Consider the following 12,478-nt stretch of genomic DNA (forward strand, 5'->3'; position numbering starts at 1 on the left):
TGCCTAGCAACCCGCATCGCCCGACTTAAGGCATCACCACCCTGTGACAGGTTCGACCTAGAATGAGTGTGACATCTTTATACCAAGATGACCTAGGTGTACCCTGGCTAGACTGCCAAAACTCTCCTTCCAATGACTCATAATCCAATACATCCCGAAATTCCAAAATCAAGCAGAGAATGCGAGGCTTTCTAATTCCGCAGAGCAAAGAACTCTCCCACTCACGCTCGCCAAAACAATAAATAACCCCTAGTAAAAAACTGACATACCTACCAAATCCTCGACTTTCGGGCGACATAAGTAATCAAACTACAAAAATAGCTCTTCCAAATACTCTACCTCAGAAGCAAAACGTGGATTGCAGTTTATTCACAGTTGCCATTCGTTTTGTTAAAAACTGTAAAAAATGTCACCTTATACGATCCCCACCACTTAAAAGGCGACCTGATGCCCTGTCGGCTGGCCCTCGCTACATGAAGTTCGTTCTGATCTAAGGACTCCACATTGGCCGTTCTCAGATCAAGTTCTTACAAGGGCGTATCTAGGATATGTATAGGCCCGCCTTAGCTTCAGTTCACTGGTCACGATAGTCTGACACCCCACCCGCAACACGCGGCTCCAAAGCAGGAGTGTGATCTCACTGACCTCATCCCTTAAATGCCAAGGAACCTCAGTTGGATCACGGCCTTTACCTTCCAGTTTCTCTGACTGCTGAAGAATCTACCAACGTAATTGACAAAAAAATACTCTGAAAAAGTGGAAGACTTAATTGTATCTCCCTCAACAACTATTAAAAATTCTTGCTATCCGAGAACAGCTAACGTAATCGCTGCTAGCTTGTATCAATAGTCATCTAGTAACTACCCACCCCAATTGACCTACCTCACCCCCCATACTGCTTTTACTTTATTTACTTTAAACTCTCTTTGCAACACCCGAGTATCTCTTGCTTGCACATTGCAAAATCCGACCCACTGATGATTTATCAGCTCCTGTGTTAATCTTGCTCTGACAATTAAGTAATTTATTCGATTATTGCCTACCCTTCATGCCTTTTGCATCAGCAGATGAGTACATTGAATGAGCGATTCTCTTTTTGTTTTCTACCACCCGTGTACTTGGACTTGTTTTTATGTCTCCATGTTAACTCTGTTTGGTCTGTTCACACTGCATGCTAATTGTGACCATCATTGCCAGGTCGGCAGTATGCAATATTGAGAATGCTCTGTTGCCTCAAACTACGCCTACCTATATGGTTAACCATAAAGTGAAACATAAAGATAAATACAAAACACATGCACTGACCATCTAGAACATTAAGGTCAACTGCAGGCTCTCTAGAGGTGACCACGAGTGAGGGGGATACCATGTGTCTTCCCTAACACGGATCGCACCGTGGGCAAAAGCTACTGCCCTCCAGGAGCACCCTACAAGTCACGCCAATGTCACAGGAAGGCGAAAAGATCATCAAGGACATGCAACCACCCGAGCCAGGGCCTCACCTCATCCAGAAGCGCCGAGACTCCTCTCAGCTACACGGGATGTCGATCAAAAGCTCCGGGACTGGGAGAACAGAAGCTGTTAGTTTCAAAATCATCTCAATGCCATGCTAACTTGCTTACCCTCAACCCCTGCACAACTTAGAGGGCCTACTGCCCCTTATCCAATATAGGATAAGAATAGTCACTGGTGTCACTAATAAAACTGTGAACAATAAGTCTCTTGTTTTACATTTCTGTTTTAATCATCTCATATGTCTATACTATGTATTCTATCTATGCTATGTTAAGTCATGCCACTCACAGCATTTCGCCGTACTGCCAGTATTCATATATTTCTTAATTCCTTCTTGTTCAGTATGTGTGTTTCGTTTAGGTAATACTGCATTGTTGTAGCTTGGAACACAAGCATTTCACTACACAGCACAATAACATCTCTGCTAAATATGTATATTACCAATAAAATATAATTTGATTGTGATGACGCTAAATCAGTCGGAGAAAGTTGAAACATGGTAACAACATGACTGCAATGATCCTGAAGAGAGAGTGGCGCCCAGCACAACTGTCACCCAGAATCCAATCGAGAAACACTTACCGGTAGAGCGAAACTGCTGTTACAGGCAAACAACATTATCTTAAAGCAGGCTGAGAGAAGTGTTGGGAAGCAACTACCCATGAGAAAAATAAACCTTGTGTGAATCAAGAAAATCGGTCTTGACTGGAATCCATTTTACAGCCTCTCCAGACTACACTTAACATCCAATGATAATGTATGTAGCGTTTGGCCTGATTCAACAATTCTGGTGGTCTTACACCATTTTGTGAAGACTATGGACCAAACTGCGTAGGTCTGCAATTACAGCCCTCCTCCTCATCATCATCATCATCATCATTATACTCCATGTTCTCCCCGTACTTCCCTACTCCGAGGAAAAGGGAGTCAGCCGTAGAATGGGTTCTGATAGGATAAACATGTCAAGGGTCCTTCGGGCACTCCATCGGCTAGGCAGGGGTCATAAACAATTCCAGATCAACAGAGCCCCCGTGTCAATCCTGAGTAGAACATGGAAATGTTAAAGAGATTAAAAACTCATCTTTGAGATTTTTCTTCCCCCTCACCCCCTAAACCCCAGTGAGAAAAAACATCTAGAAAGGAGCTCTTTCTTGGCAGATAGACGGGAGGCAAACTGCATTTCTCATCAGACGTTTCATTAACCCTGTGACCCGCATAGAGGGCATAATCTGCAACATTACCACTTCTGCACGCCTCACACTCACCACCACGCTGCAGACGCACTGTTTCCAACACCTTCAAAAAGAAAAKCTACCCTRGTAGCCGCTGTCTCGTGCAAAAACMTACATCTTTTCATTTCACCGATTTGCTCCCCCACCTTCGCCTGTAATTTAATCACAAGAATAACTGATCACTTCCCATTTGATGATGAAGACCAGGGAAGCCATTTTAGAGGGATAATTATGCGTTGGCAGGTGTTTTATACCGCTCCACTCATCTTACACCTCTCTCTCCCTAGTCATCTTTAAGCAGGCTATTAAGCCGGGCTAGCCAGTGTGTGGGCGCAGGAGTATGAATATTTATAGCCTGCATAGAGCGGTGTAGGAGGCTCAACCTTGACCATACTGTAATCAGCACACACGCGACTAGGCCGTGATTTAGAGACAGCCAAGAGGTCTAACTCCATACCACCACTCGTGGGCACACAATCAACACACCCCCCCCCTCCCCTCATTAAATTGCAACCTTTATGAAAAATGTGGTATTGGGCTCGAGCCTTGGTGACTYTTTAATTAACAAGACTTGCAGAATTGCAAGACAGCAGAGTTTTTCCAAAAAGATAAGACGCGATCGATACGCCAAGTTGACTTTTTCCTGTTGAGTGCATTTAAACAGTGTATAAAACATTAGGAACACSTCTTTCCATGACAGACCAGTTGAAAGCTATGACACCTTATTGATGTCACCTGTTAAATCCACTTCAATCAGTGTAGATGAAGGGGAGGAGACAAAGAACATGGATTGTGTGCCATTCAGAGGGTGAATGGTCAAGACCAAAGATTTAAGTGGTCTTGGAACGGGGTATGGTAGTAGGTGCCAGGCGCACTGGTTTGAATGTGTCAACAACCGCAACGCTGGGTTCGTCACGGCCAACAYTTTCCCTTGTGGATCAAGAATGGCCCACCACCCAAAGGACATCCAGACAATCTCACACAACTGTAGGAAGCATCGGAGTCAAGATGGGCCAGCATCCCTGTGGAACGCTTTGACACCTTGTAGTCTATGCCCGACAAATTGAGGCTGTTCTGAGGGCAAATGCGGGTGGAACTCAATATTAGGAAGGTGTTCCTAATGTTTTGTGCACTAAGTGTATAATGAACATGGGACAACCTTGAAAACATGTAACCTTTCTTCCAATGTCGACTTACATCACTGTGCTTATAGGCCATCCATGTTGAGAGAATAATTTGAAGCCGTCACAAGAACACAACGAATGAAGGTTATAGCACTAGAAAAGCTCCACCTGTGTACTGCAGTCATCTAGTAACCAAACCACCATGCACCTGACGAACCACTGACGTAAAAAAAAATATTGTACTTTCTACCACCCATACTGAGGGAAGGAAGAGGAGAGAGAGAAATCTTTATCCTCCAACTCAAAGCTCATTAGTCAGATGTGAGTATTATTACTGTCTGGTGACATGGGCAGGAACAGAACACAACTCTCACTCTGATTGCAATGGTAACCTGTGTGGAAATTAATATGCAGCTCTTAGGTAAGTTAGGAGAGAATACTGAACTTACTCATGCACCAAAACGTACAACTTGATTTGTACTTGGTTACAGTGACTTATTGATGAGTCTGGGTCTGTTATTTCACCTAAATTCAAAAAGACACGTGGTCAACCATGACCCGTAGCGAAAGATGTGGAGCTCAATCAACGGTTAAAAACAAAACTACACTACACTGCCAAAAACACTACCTGCAATTAGGCTAGCTTCGCTAGAGCTCCCTGGTGACCTTTGCCTCATCTCAACTGTCAAGTCTGGACATACGTATACATACTGTACTGGGGCGGCAGGTAGTCTAGTGGTTAGGGTGGCGAGCCAGCAACCAAAAGTTTGAACGTTAGAATCCCGGGTCCAACTGGAAAAATCTGTCGGGACTGAGTTGGCAACCGGAGGGTTGCTGGTATCAAATTCTACATGCCATTTCCTGCCATTGTGCCCTTGAGCAAGGCACTTAACCCCCCTAACAAGAGCTCCCTGCGTGTCCAGGGTGGCATCCTACCGCACTCTCCAAGACCTGTATTGGTATGTATGCATGTGTGTGTCTTAAAAAGCAGAAGTCAGATTTCAGTTGGACCTTCTGTGCAATTAACCAATAAAGTGATCTTAATATGATGACGAATAGGGGGAAAATGACACGCAAGCATAATAGACCTCTCATCTATTAGTACTATAAACAAGGGTCCTTTACTGAACGAAAAGGAGCAAAAATGTAAATAGAAAAAAAAAAAGAGTATTACCTTTTGCAAAGACACTAAAGACAATTCTTAAAAAGTAGCTTTTTAAGTGGAACTAGCTGACACGTTTTTTCAATAATACACAATCCCCCAAAAAAACTGTTCATACAAATCCCTGATAAAAAATGTAGTGAGACATTGCCGTGTTTATCTTTTAATCTGCAAAGCAATTAACGTGGACAGAGGGAGTGATTTTTTGACAGAAAGAAAAACGGAGAGCGATTGCGTGAATAGCCGGGCGCTAATGAAAACAGTTTATACAAAAGTGTTTTTGTTAAGAACGTGTTGAATAGCATCGCGTTACAAGACCAATTGTATTAACAATGTCTTCAAGTAGACAGCCCAAACAGCATATTAAGAAAGACCTGATAGCGTTAACTTACAGTACAGCATGACTGACAGTTGATAAGTGGCTTGGGAGTTTTTCTAGGGAGATTTTCTATTCCAGATGAACACTTAAGCAGCGACGCACACCCACAGCCTTTTCATATGATGCCCGCTGGATTTGTGTGAAACTGAGGAGGTGTCGTTTTAATCACCAGAGCAGTGCAGCGTGCCTTTAAGATGCCCACTTTTAATTATCACACCCATTGTGTGCCGTCAAGGATGGGGAACCTCTTCGCCCACCGTTGTCATCATCTGTAATGGAACCTCCCACATCCCTATCGTTTCCTGCCTTACCTTCAACAGTCTTTCCCTATGGCGAAGACCTGATACACTCCGATACCAGTGTAAGGTGACCCTTAACACGCAAGATGCAAAGCAGCCCTAAGCAAATGGGCTAGTGGAGGGAAAAAATGCATCACATTTAACAGTGGAAAACAGTCAAAAAATATTAAAGGATTTCCACAAAACAGAGGAGGAAAAAGGGGCAYTGGTTTCAGCTGCCTAGTGGGCTAAAATATAGGAAATMGGCTTAAMTGCGGCATRAATTCATTAACTTTATTACAAGTAAGAATTAATCGTTTCATTAGCGCTTTGGCGATGCCAATGAATCATAATACCAGAGGCCACTGTGAGAGGAATCCTGAGAACGAAGACTAATTACAATCAGAGGGGAGAGAACATTTGTGCTGTATGCGTGGGCTGACTTAAAAGTAAGGTCAAGATTCCCAAATGATCACTGAGTACAGATCCCAAAAGCTGGACTTCTAACCCACTGAACAGTGTGATGCCTGGGGCCATGACTGTGACCTGCTGTGTGAACATGTCAATTTAAGCCAAATTGCTTTAGCTCATTTCAGAGGAAGTGGAGGCAGCAGTACGATTGACCACCTCTGAATTAGTTACGAGGTGGTCAAATACCAGCACACAGTGCAATAATCCAACTGAACCAGTAAATTAACTGACAGTCTCATTGACAGTTTGAGTGGTGTGAATGAATGCATGCATGTCATGTAAGCATGGTGCCACCGAGACCCTTATGGCTGTACACTATAGACCCTTTTTCAGTACACGACACACTGACGTCACGCAAAGATGAGCGCAACTCTTGGCAGCAGTAAGAAAGCCGTCGAAATCTGRGCACATTCAACATAGCCTAGATTTKKATTTTTATTACTTCTAAACCAAAAAAAWTTGAAAAGATGTTTTGATTATTGCTTGAACTGTCACTAAGATTATATTTGGTTGTGATCTTTACAAAATAATTATMTTGMARGCAGCAGTTGTTAGTTAGAATGTTAACACTCATTGATATAGGATGTAGCAAAAGCTAGCCAAATAGCCATTTTACTGGTTGAAGTTGAAGTGTTTTTTAAGTATAATGCAGTTGATTTGCGATGATGACAAACATAGTAAGCAGGACATTCATACAAGCCTTAAAATCCAATTATAATCCAAAAGTAGTGTGAAATGCACTCAAGCAATATGTAAAGAGTTATTTTGCTGCCGTTCTATAACAACTCCCCCTTGTTCTGCCACCAACTGGCGCGCGTCGCCCTTGTGCGGCAATGTTTGTAAACACATTAAGGAGACCCTTATGTCTGTACGCTATAGTAGAACTCACCTGCATGTGCTGCTGCAGCCACTGGTTCTGGCTCTAGGGTGGGAGGAGGAAGAGGGGGGCCAACAACTTCCACTGGTTCTGGGGCAGGAGGAGGAGCAAAAGCTTCCACTGGGGGCTGAGGAGGAGGGGCAATGGGTTCACAAGGGGGAGGAGCAATGAATTCAGCTGGGGGAGGAGGCGGAGCGATGGGTTTGACTGCAGGCTGCAGGGAGAAAGCTTCCATTGGAAGAGCAGCAGACTCAACAGCAGGGGAGGAAGAGATGGATGCCAATGAAGAGGAAAGGGGAGGAGGAGCAATGGGCTCAATTACGGGAGGGGGAGGAGGTGCAATAAGCTCAATTACGGGAGGGGGAGGAGGTGCAATAAGCTCACTTACGGGAGGAGCAGGAGCAGCGGGTTTGATTACAGAAGGATCAGCAATGGGTTCGATTACAGGAGAACAAGCAACAGGTTTGACTACAGGAGGAGAAGCAAAAGGTTCGATTACGGGAGGAGAAGCAAAAGGTTCGATTACGGGAGGAGAAGCAAAAGGTTCGATTCCGGGAGAAAGCAAAAAGTTCGATTACAGGAGGAGAAGCAAAAGGTTCGATTACAGGAGAAGCACTAAGATGATTCAGGAGATCAGCAACGAGTTCGATTACAAGAGGAGGTGCAGGGATAGCATTGAGTTCCACAGCAACAGGAGTGGGAACAGGGAGGGAGCCAGGGGTTCAACCTGCGGTGGGAGGGTTACCTGCTCAACAGATGCAGGTTGGCGCCACAGCTTTAAGCTTAGGGGGAGGCGGGATCACCATGTCAATGATGGTCGGAGCTGTTACCTGTTCCATGGGGGGTGGAAGTGGAGGAGGGCCACTACTTCAGTGACAGGTGCAGGAGGTTGAGTGGTAGTGCGATGGGTTTCATGGGTGGAAGCGAGGTGATGGGATCGAAGGGGGGTCTGAGGGGAGGCACTGGAATGAGGAGGGGGAGGTAGCAGCAACAGGGGGTGGGACCTGTGGAAGGAGGGAGGATGAAGGGAGCTATGGGCTCCCTCATCGGTTGATGACATTCTCAGAGAGCTGCAGAAGAGAGAGAAGAGAAATATGTGAGAGAAACCAACAGGAGAGAAAAAGCACAACTAACAAGGATACCAGATCTGAGCAACACTAAACACTTCAACTGCACCCACACCAAAGTCTAAAAGGAGTTCTCACAATTTACTTGCCAAGCCAACTTAATCCACACAGAGTACAACTCTAGGTGCACTAGCTCTATTACAACAGCCTGAGCAGTGTTATCCCAAATGCATTTAACAGTGGCACACAACGCTGCTAAAATGTGTCCACCACCCCCAATTAGTTAGGCCTAGGCTAGCCTTGAACATGACCCGTTCCATTACATAACATATGAGTGATTGGACGAAGGCATCGGTCTGAACATTAACAGGCGTTGCTTGCGGTATGGTTTTGAAGCATAAAGACCTTGTCTTTCATATCAGCGAGAAATCATTTCAAAAACAAAAAAAGGTTAAATAGATACACACCTTGATAGGGTTAGTGTCCCACACGGCCATATCTCCATGTTACAGCACTTGTTTACGGAAGACTAGAGGTAACCGACGACCTTTAATGTTATTACTATCTAGCAACTCTGGAAGTGTAGTGGGAGTGTAGTTTAGTCGAATGGCAGCACCCATAGCTGTATGGATCTGTGCAAACCTGCTACAGTAAGTGTATATTTTACATTTAAAGTACACTTCCTTGCTGAAAAAAGGGCCATGTGTTTCAAAAGCCGTATGACAAGCAATGATTATTGACATTTCTAAATGTTAAAACACAGTCTTGATTGTGGTTGGCTGAAAACTGTAGAACGAAGGCAGAATGCTGCCATTGTATAACACTGGTTGTGATATGTGGGTGTACATCTACAACCGTAAGGTATATTTTTTTTTGTGTGCAGCAGCGGGCTAGAATGCAGAAGGAAAACACCCCACACACCAGCAGATTATTCCATGTAAACAATAAACATTGTCTTGAGTCTTCTAGCAACAAGGTGCTCACAAGGCATTCGTGCCAACTAGTCTTAACTGAAACTAAAGCCTCTCAACCTATATTTAACTTCAAATGGCACGCGGGTCCATTGCAACAGTTAAACACTATACGCCTTACACGTCAGACAGAAAGTACAGGACACGTGTTTTGCATGACATGGATTTAATGTGCAATGGACTAAACAATGTTAAAAAAGGTCATAAAATAAAAGTATTATCTATTATAAACTAAATGTCGTCATTACTAAGAACTTGGCCTAGCTGTATCCAGTCATTCATAATTTAGACAACGCGAGGCCATTGCATAAACCCCAGTGTCAAACTGACAGCAAGTTAGCTAGCTAGCTACCATAACAAACGTTACTCTGGCATAACATTGCCTACTTGTTTAATAAGGATATAATAATGCAGTCAGTCGTTCTATCTTTTTACGCGCTTCAATACTTCCGAGCAGCATTTGGTTATGCAGTAATTCATTGTATCCTTTCCGCACTCACCCACCGCCCTTCACAACTGTGATGTTGTCATTTTCATCCGACTCAAAGGAACGCGGCGCGTGCTATGTTTCGCTCCCATCTCTGACTACAATCAGCGAATGTGATACCTAACTGCACGCATAGAAATTGTTGTCATCCACCTGTTTTTAGCCAAAATGTTCAAGTCGACACCGGGGACAGGGAGCTACAGGGCCGCACACACGGACCACACTCCGTAGCATGCCAGCTGTCCAATAAAGGCTGCGTTTATTGGAGGTGCGAATACGTCTTCTGCAACAGAGATGTCCATTGGTTGGGGAATATTTTAAGAGCAAAAAATTTACGAGCACTTTCAATTGTGTGTGCATACACATTAACCAACAAATACTAGATAATTGGTGGGGAGAAGAAAGAACAATTCAACCAAAATAAATACAACACTTTATAGTTAGCTATATATAAATATATATGGTCTTAAAACCATACAATTGTTAATCTGTTTGGTTATACTTTCAAAAGACAGAAGATTTGGACATCTGTCATATTCACTGCTGTTCAATGGTAATGATTTGTGGAAAAATAAACGCATAAATAGATTTATCAGCTAAACTTCATCAACCCCAGCTAAGGTTATTTTATTAAATTGTCTATGTTTTTGTGGTCATTTGAATTCAAACAAAGATTGATATGAACTGTCAATGATGCATGGACAATCAGCCTTGCCCCTATAATCTAGGTCAACTCTGAATTTGACAGTGGTAACATTTCACCATCCCCATCCCTCAGCTTTATAGCAAAACACAGAGGTGAATTCCATATGGACTACTAGGCCTACGCATATAACTTTCAATGAGAGCGCAGCAAGGCAATCGGTGCATATGTGGGTTCGTAGTAAKGTTTTTAGAATATTTGGAGCATATGGTTTTGTCGGGTATTAAACCGGGGATAATGAAAAAATAGGGGATAACATTTTCGCAGACCTTTTTGTTTACTAAATCCGTTTTTACTTTTGTTAAGCAGACAGCAGCAAAGCACAACCTTTCACAGCTGTGTGATCTAGAGGCAGACACACACACACACACACATTTGTTTTACTGTCCCTGTGGGGACCAAACAATTGATTCCCATTCAAAATCCTATTTTCCCTAACCCCTAACCCTAACCCTTCACACCTAACCCTAAACCTAACCCCTAACTCTGATTCTAAACCAAACCCATCACCCCTAACTCTAAACCTAACCCCTAACCCCTAACTGCCGCGGGCAGGTAGCCTAGTGGTTAGAGTGTTGGACGAGTAACCGAAAGATTGCAAGATTGAATCCCCGAGCTGACAAGGTAAAACTCTGTCGTTCTGCCCCTGAACAAGGCAGTTAACCCACTGTCCCTAGGCCGTCATTGAAAATAAGAATTTGTTCTTAACTGACTTGCCTAGTTAAATAAAGGTAAAATATCTTTTTTTTTTAACTAAACCTAACCCCTAACTCTAATTCTAACCCTAACCCTAATTGGAAGCCTAACCCCTAAAATAGTATTTTTCCTTGTGGGGACCAGCGAAATATCCCCACTTGTCTGAATTTCCCTTGTTTTTACTATCCTTGTGAGGACTTCTGGTCCCCACAAAGATAGTAAAACTAAACACACACACATACACACACAGAGCATCCKCATGTGTTTCTATTTCTCTGGATAATAGGTTTTTAAATGTTTTTAATGAAGCCAACAGTGAGAGAAACATTTCCCCTGTTGATATTATCTTATCTCCAGACAGTGGCTTTGTGTGAACATATTACATAATAAACATTTACCCTGGGCAGCAATGCCCTCGGGAGCACATGGTTAGACATCCAAGAGACATATTGTATACAGATTGGATTGAACAACTGACTGCAACCATGATCCGATAGGTAGCCTTGTGAGAACGTCATTATAAAGAGGATGAACAGTATAGTTATCTGTATTGCTGATGCTATGATATACTAGGTTGGGTTACTTACAGTCCTTGTGGTGAAAGTGGGGGTTTTCTTCTGGAATGTTGTACAGTTGGGGGGTTGGTGCACAGCAAATTCTCCAGTGTTAAATTAACACTCTTCTTAGTGTAAAGCCTTATTTGCATATTTCCCAGTGTGCCTTGCCTTTCGAGTGAATTGTAATATTTTCGTTCAAATCCGTATCCCAGTACGGAGAGCTGTGTTTTTTCCGAGTTCCCTGTTGCTCTTGATATCACCTGAAGTCTCGAGATTTCCCAGTTCCGAGTTACCAGTGTGTTTGACGTGCAGTAAGAATGCTGGCATTACAGCTGGCCCAATGATATTCAACGTTTTTTCTGGCCGATGGTGTTGAATCAAGTTAATCCTTTTGAGCTTGGAAAGAAAGACCCTTATTGATATCCAACTGGTTTGTGTAATGTTTAGATCCCAATTGCCGGTATCACGCGATAACATTTTATCATTTTCATTTCTCTCTCATATGACAAGGACTTGAAAAGGATTTGCAGTTCATTGTCAACGTGATTCTGATGACTGCCTTTGTCTCAGCTGTTCTAGCTAGATTTTGAAGTATGACTGTTGACCATGATTCAGTCCAATCAAAGCTTACGGTAGAATAATGTTGAATTTGACAATTAATACATTTATCATGTTGGCCCAATGACTTGAGGCTTCTTGGATGTGGCACTTCTAATGGGACTCATTGGCGCACCCAAGGGGCTGTGAATGTTATCGAGCTCTCCCCCGTAGGATTTCTTGTGGTGACTGGAGTGTCTCTGTGAGTGAAAGACACTGAGCAAATGGTTCACGGCCAAACCTACTGAGAACATGACCACACTCCTTTTTGCTCTGTATTTTCCGCTGGCTTCTCCAGCCACCACAGAAAGAGCACTGGAGCTCGGCTGAAACGACATCCCCCGCATACACCTGCATTTTGG

Source organism: Salvelinus sp. IW2-2015, unplaced genomic scaffold, assembly GCF_002910315.2.
Source record: "Salvelinus sp. IW2-2015 unplaced genomic scaffold, ASM291031v2 Un_scaffold6851, whole genome shotgun sequence".
In the NCBI taxonomy this organism is placed as follows: Eukaryota; Metazoa; Chordata; class Actinopteri; order Salmoniformes; family Salmonidae; genus Salvelinus; species Salvelinus sp. IW2-2015.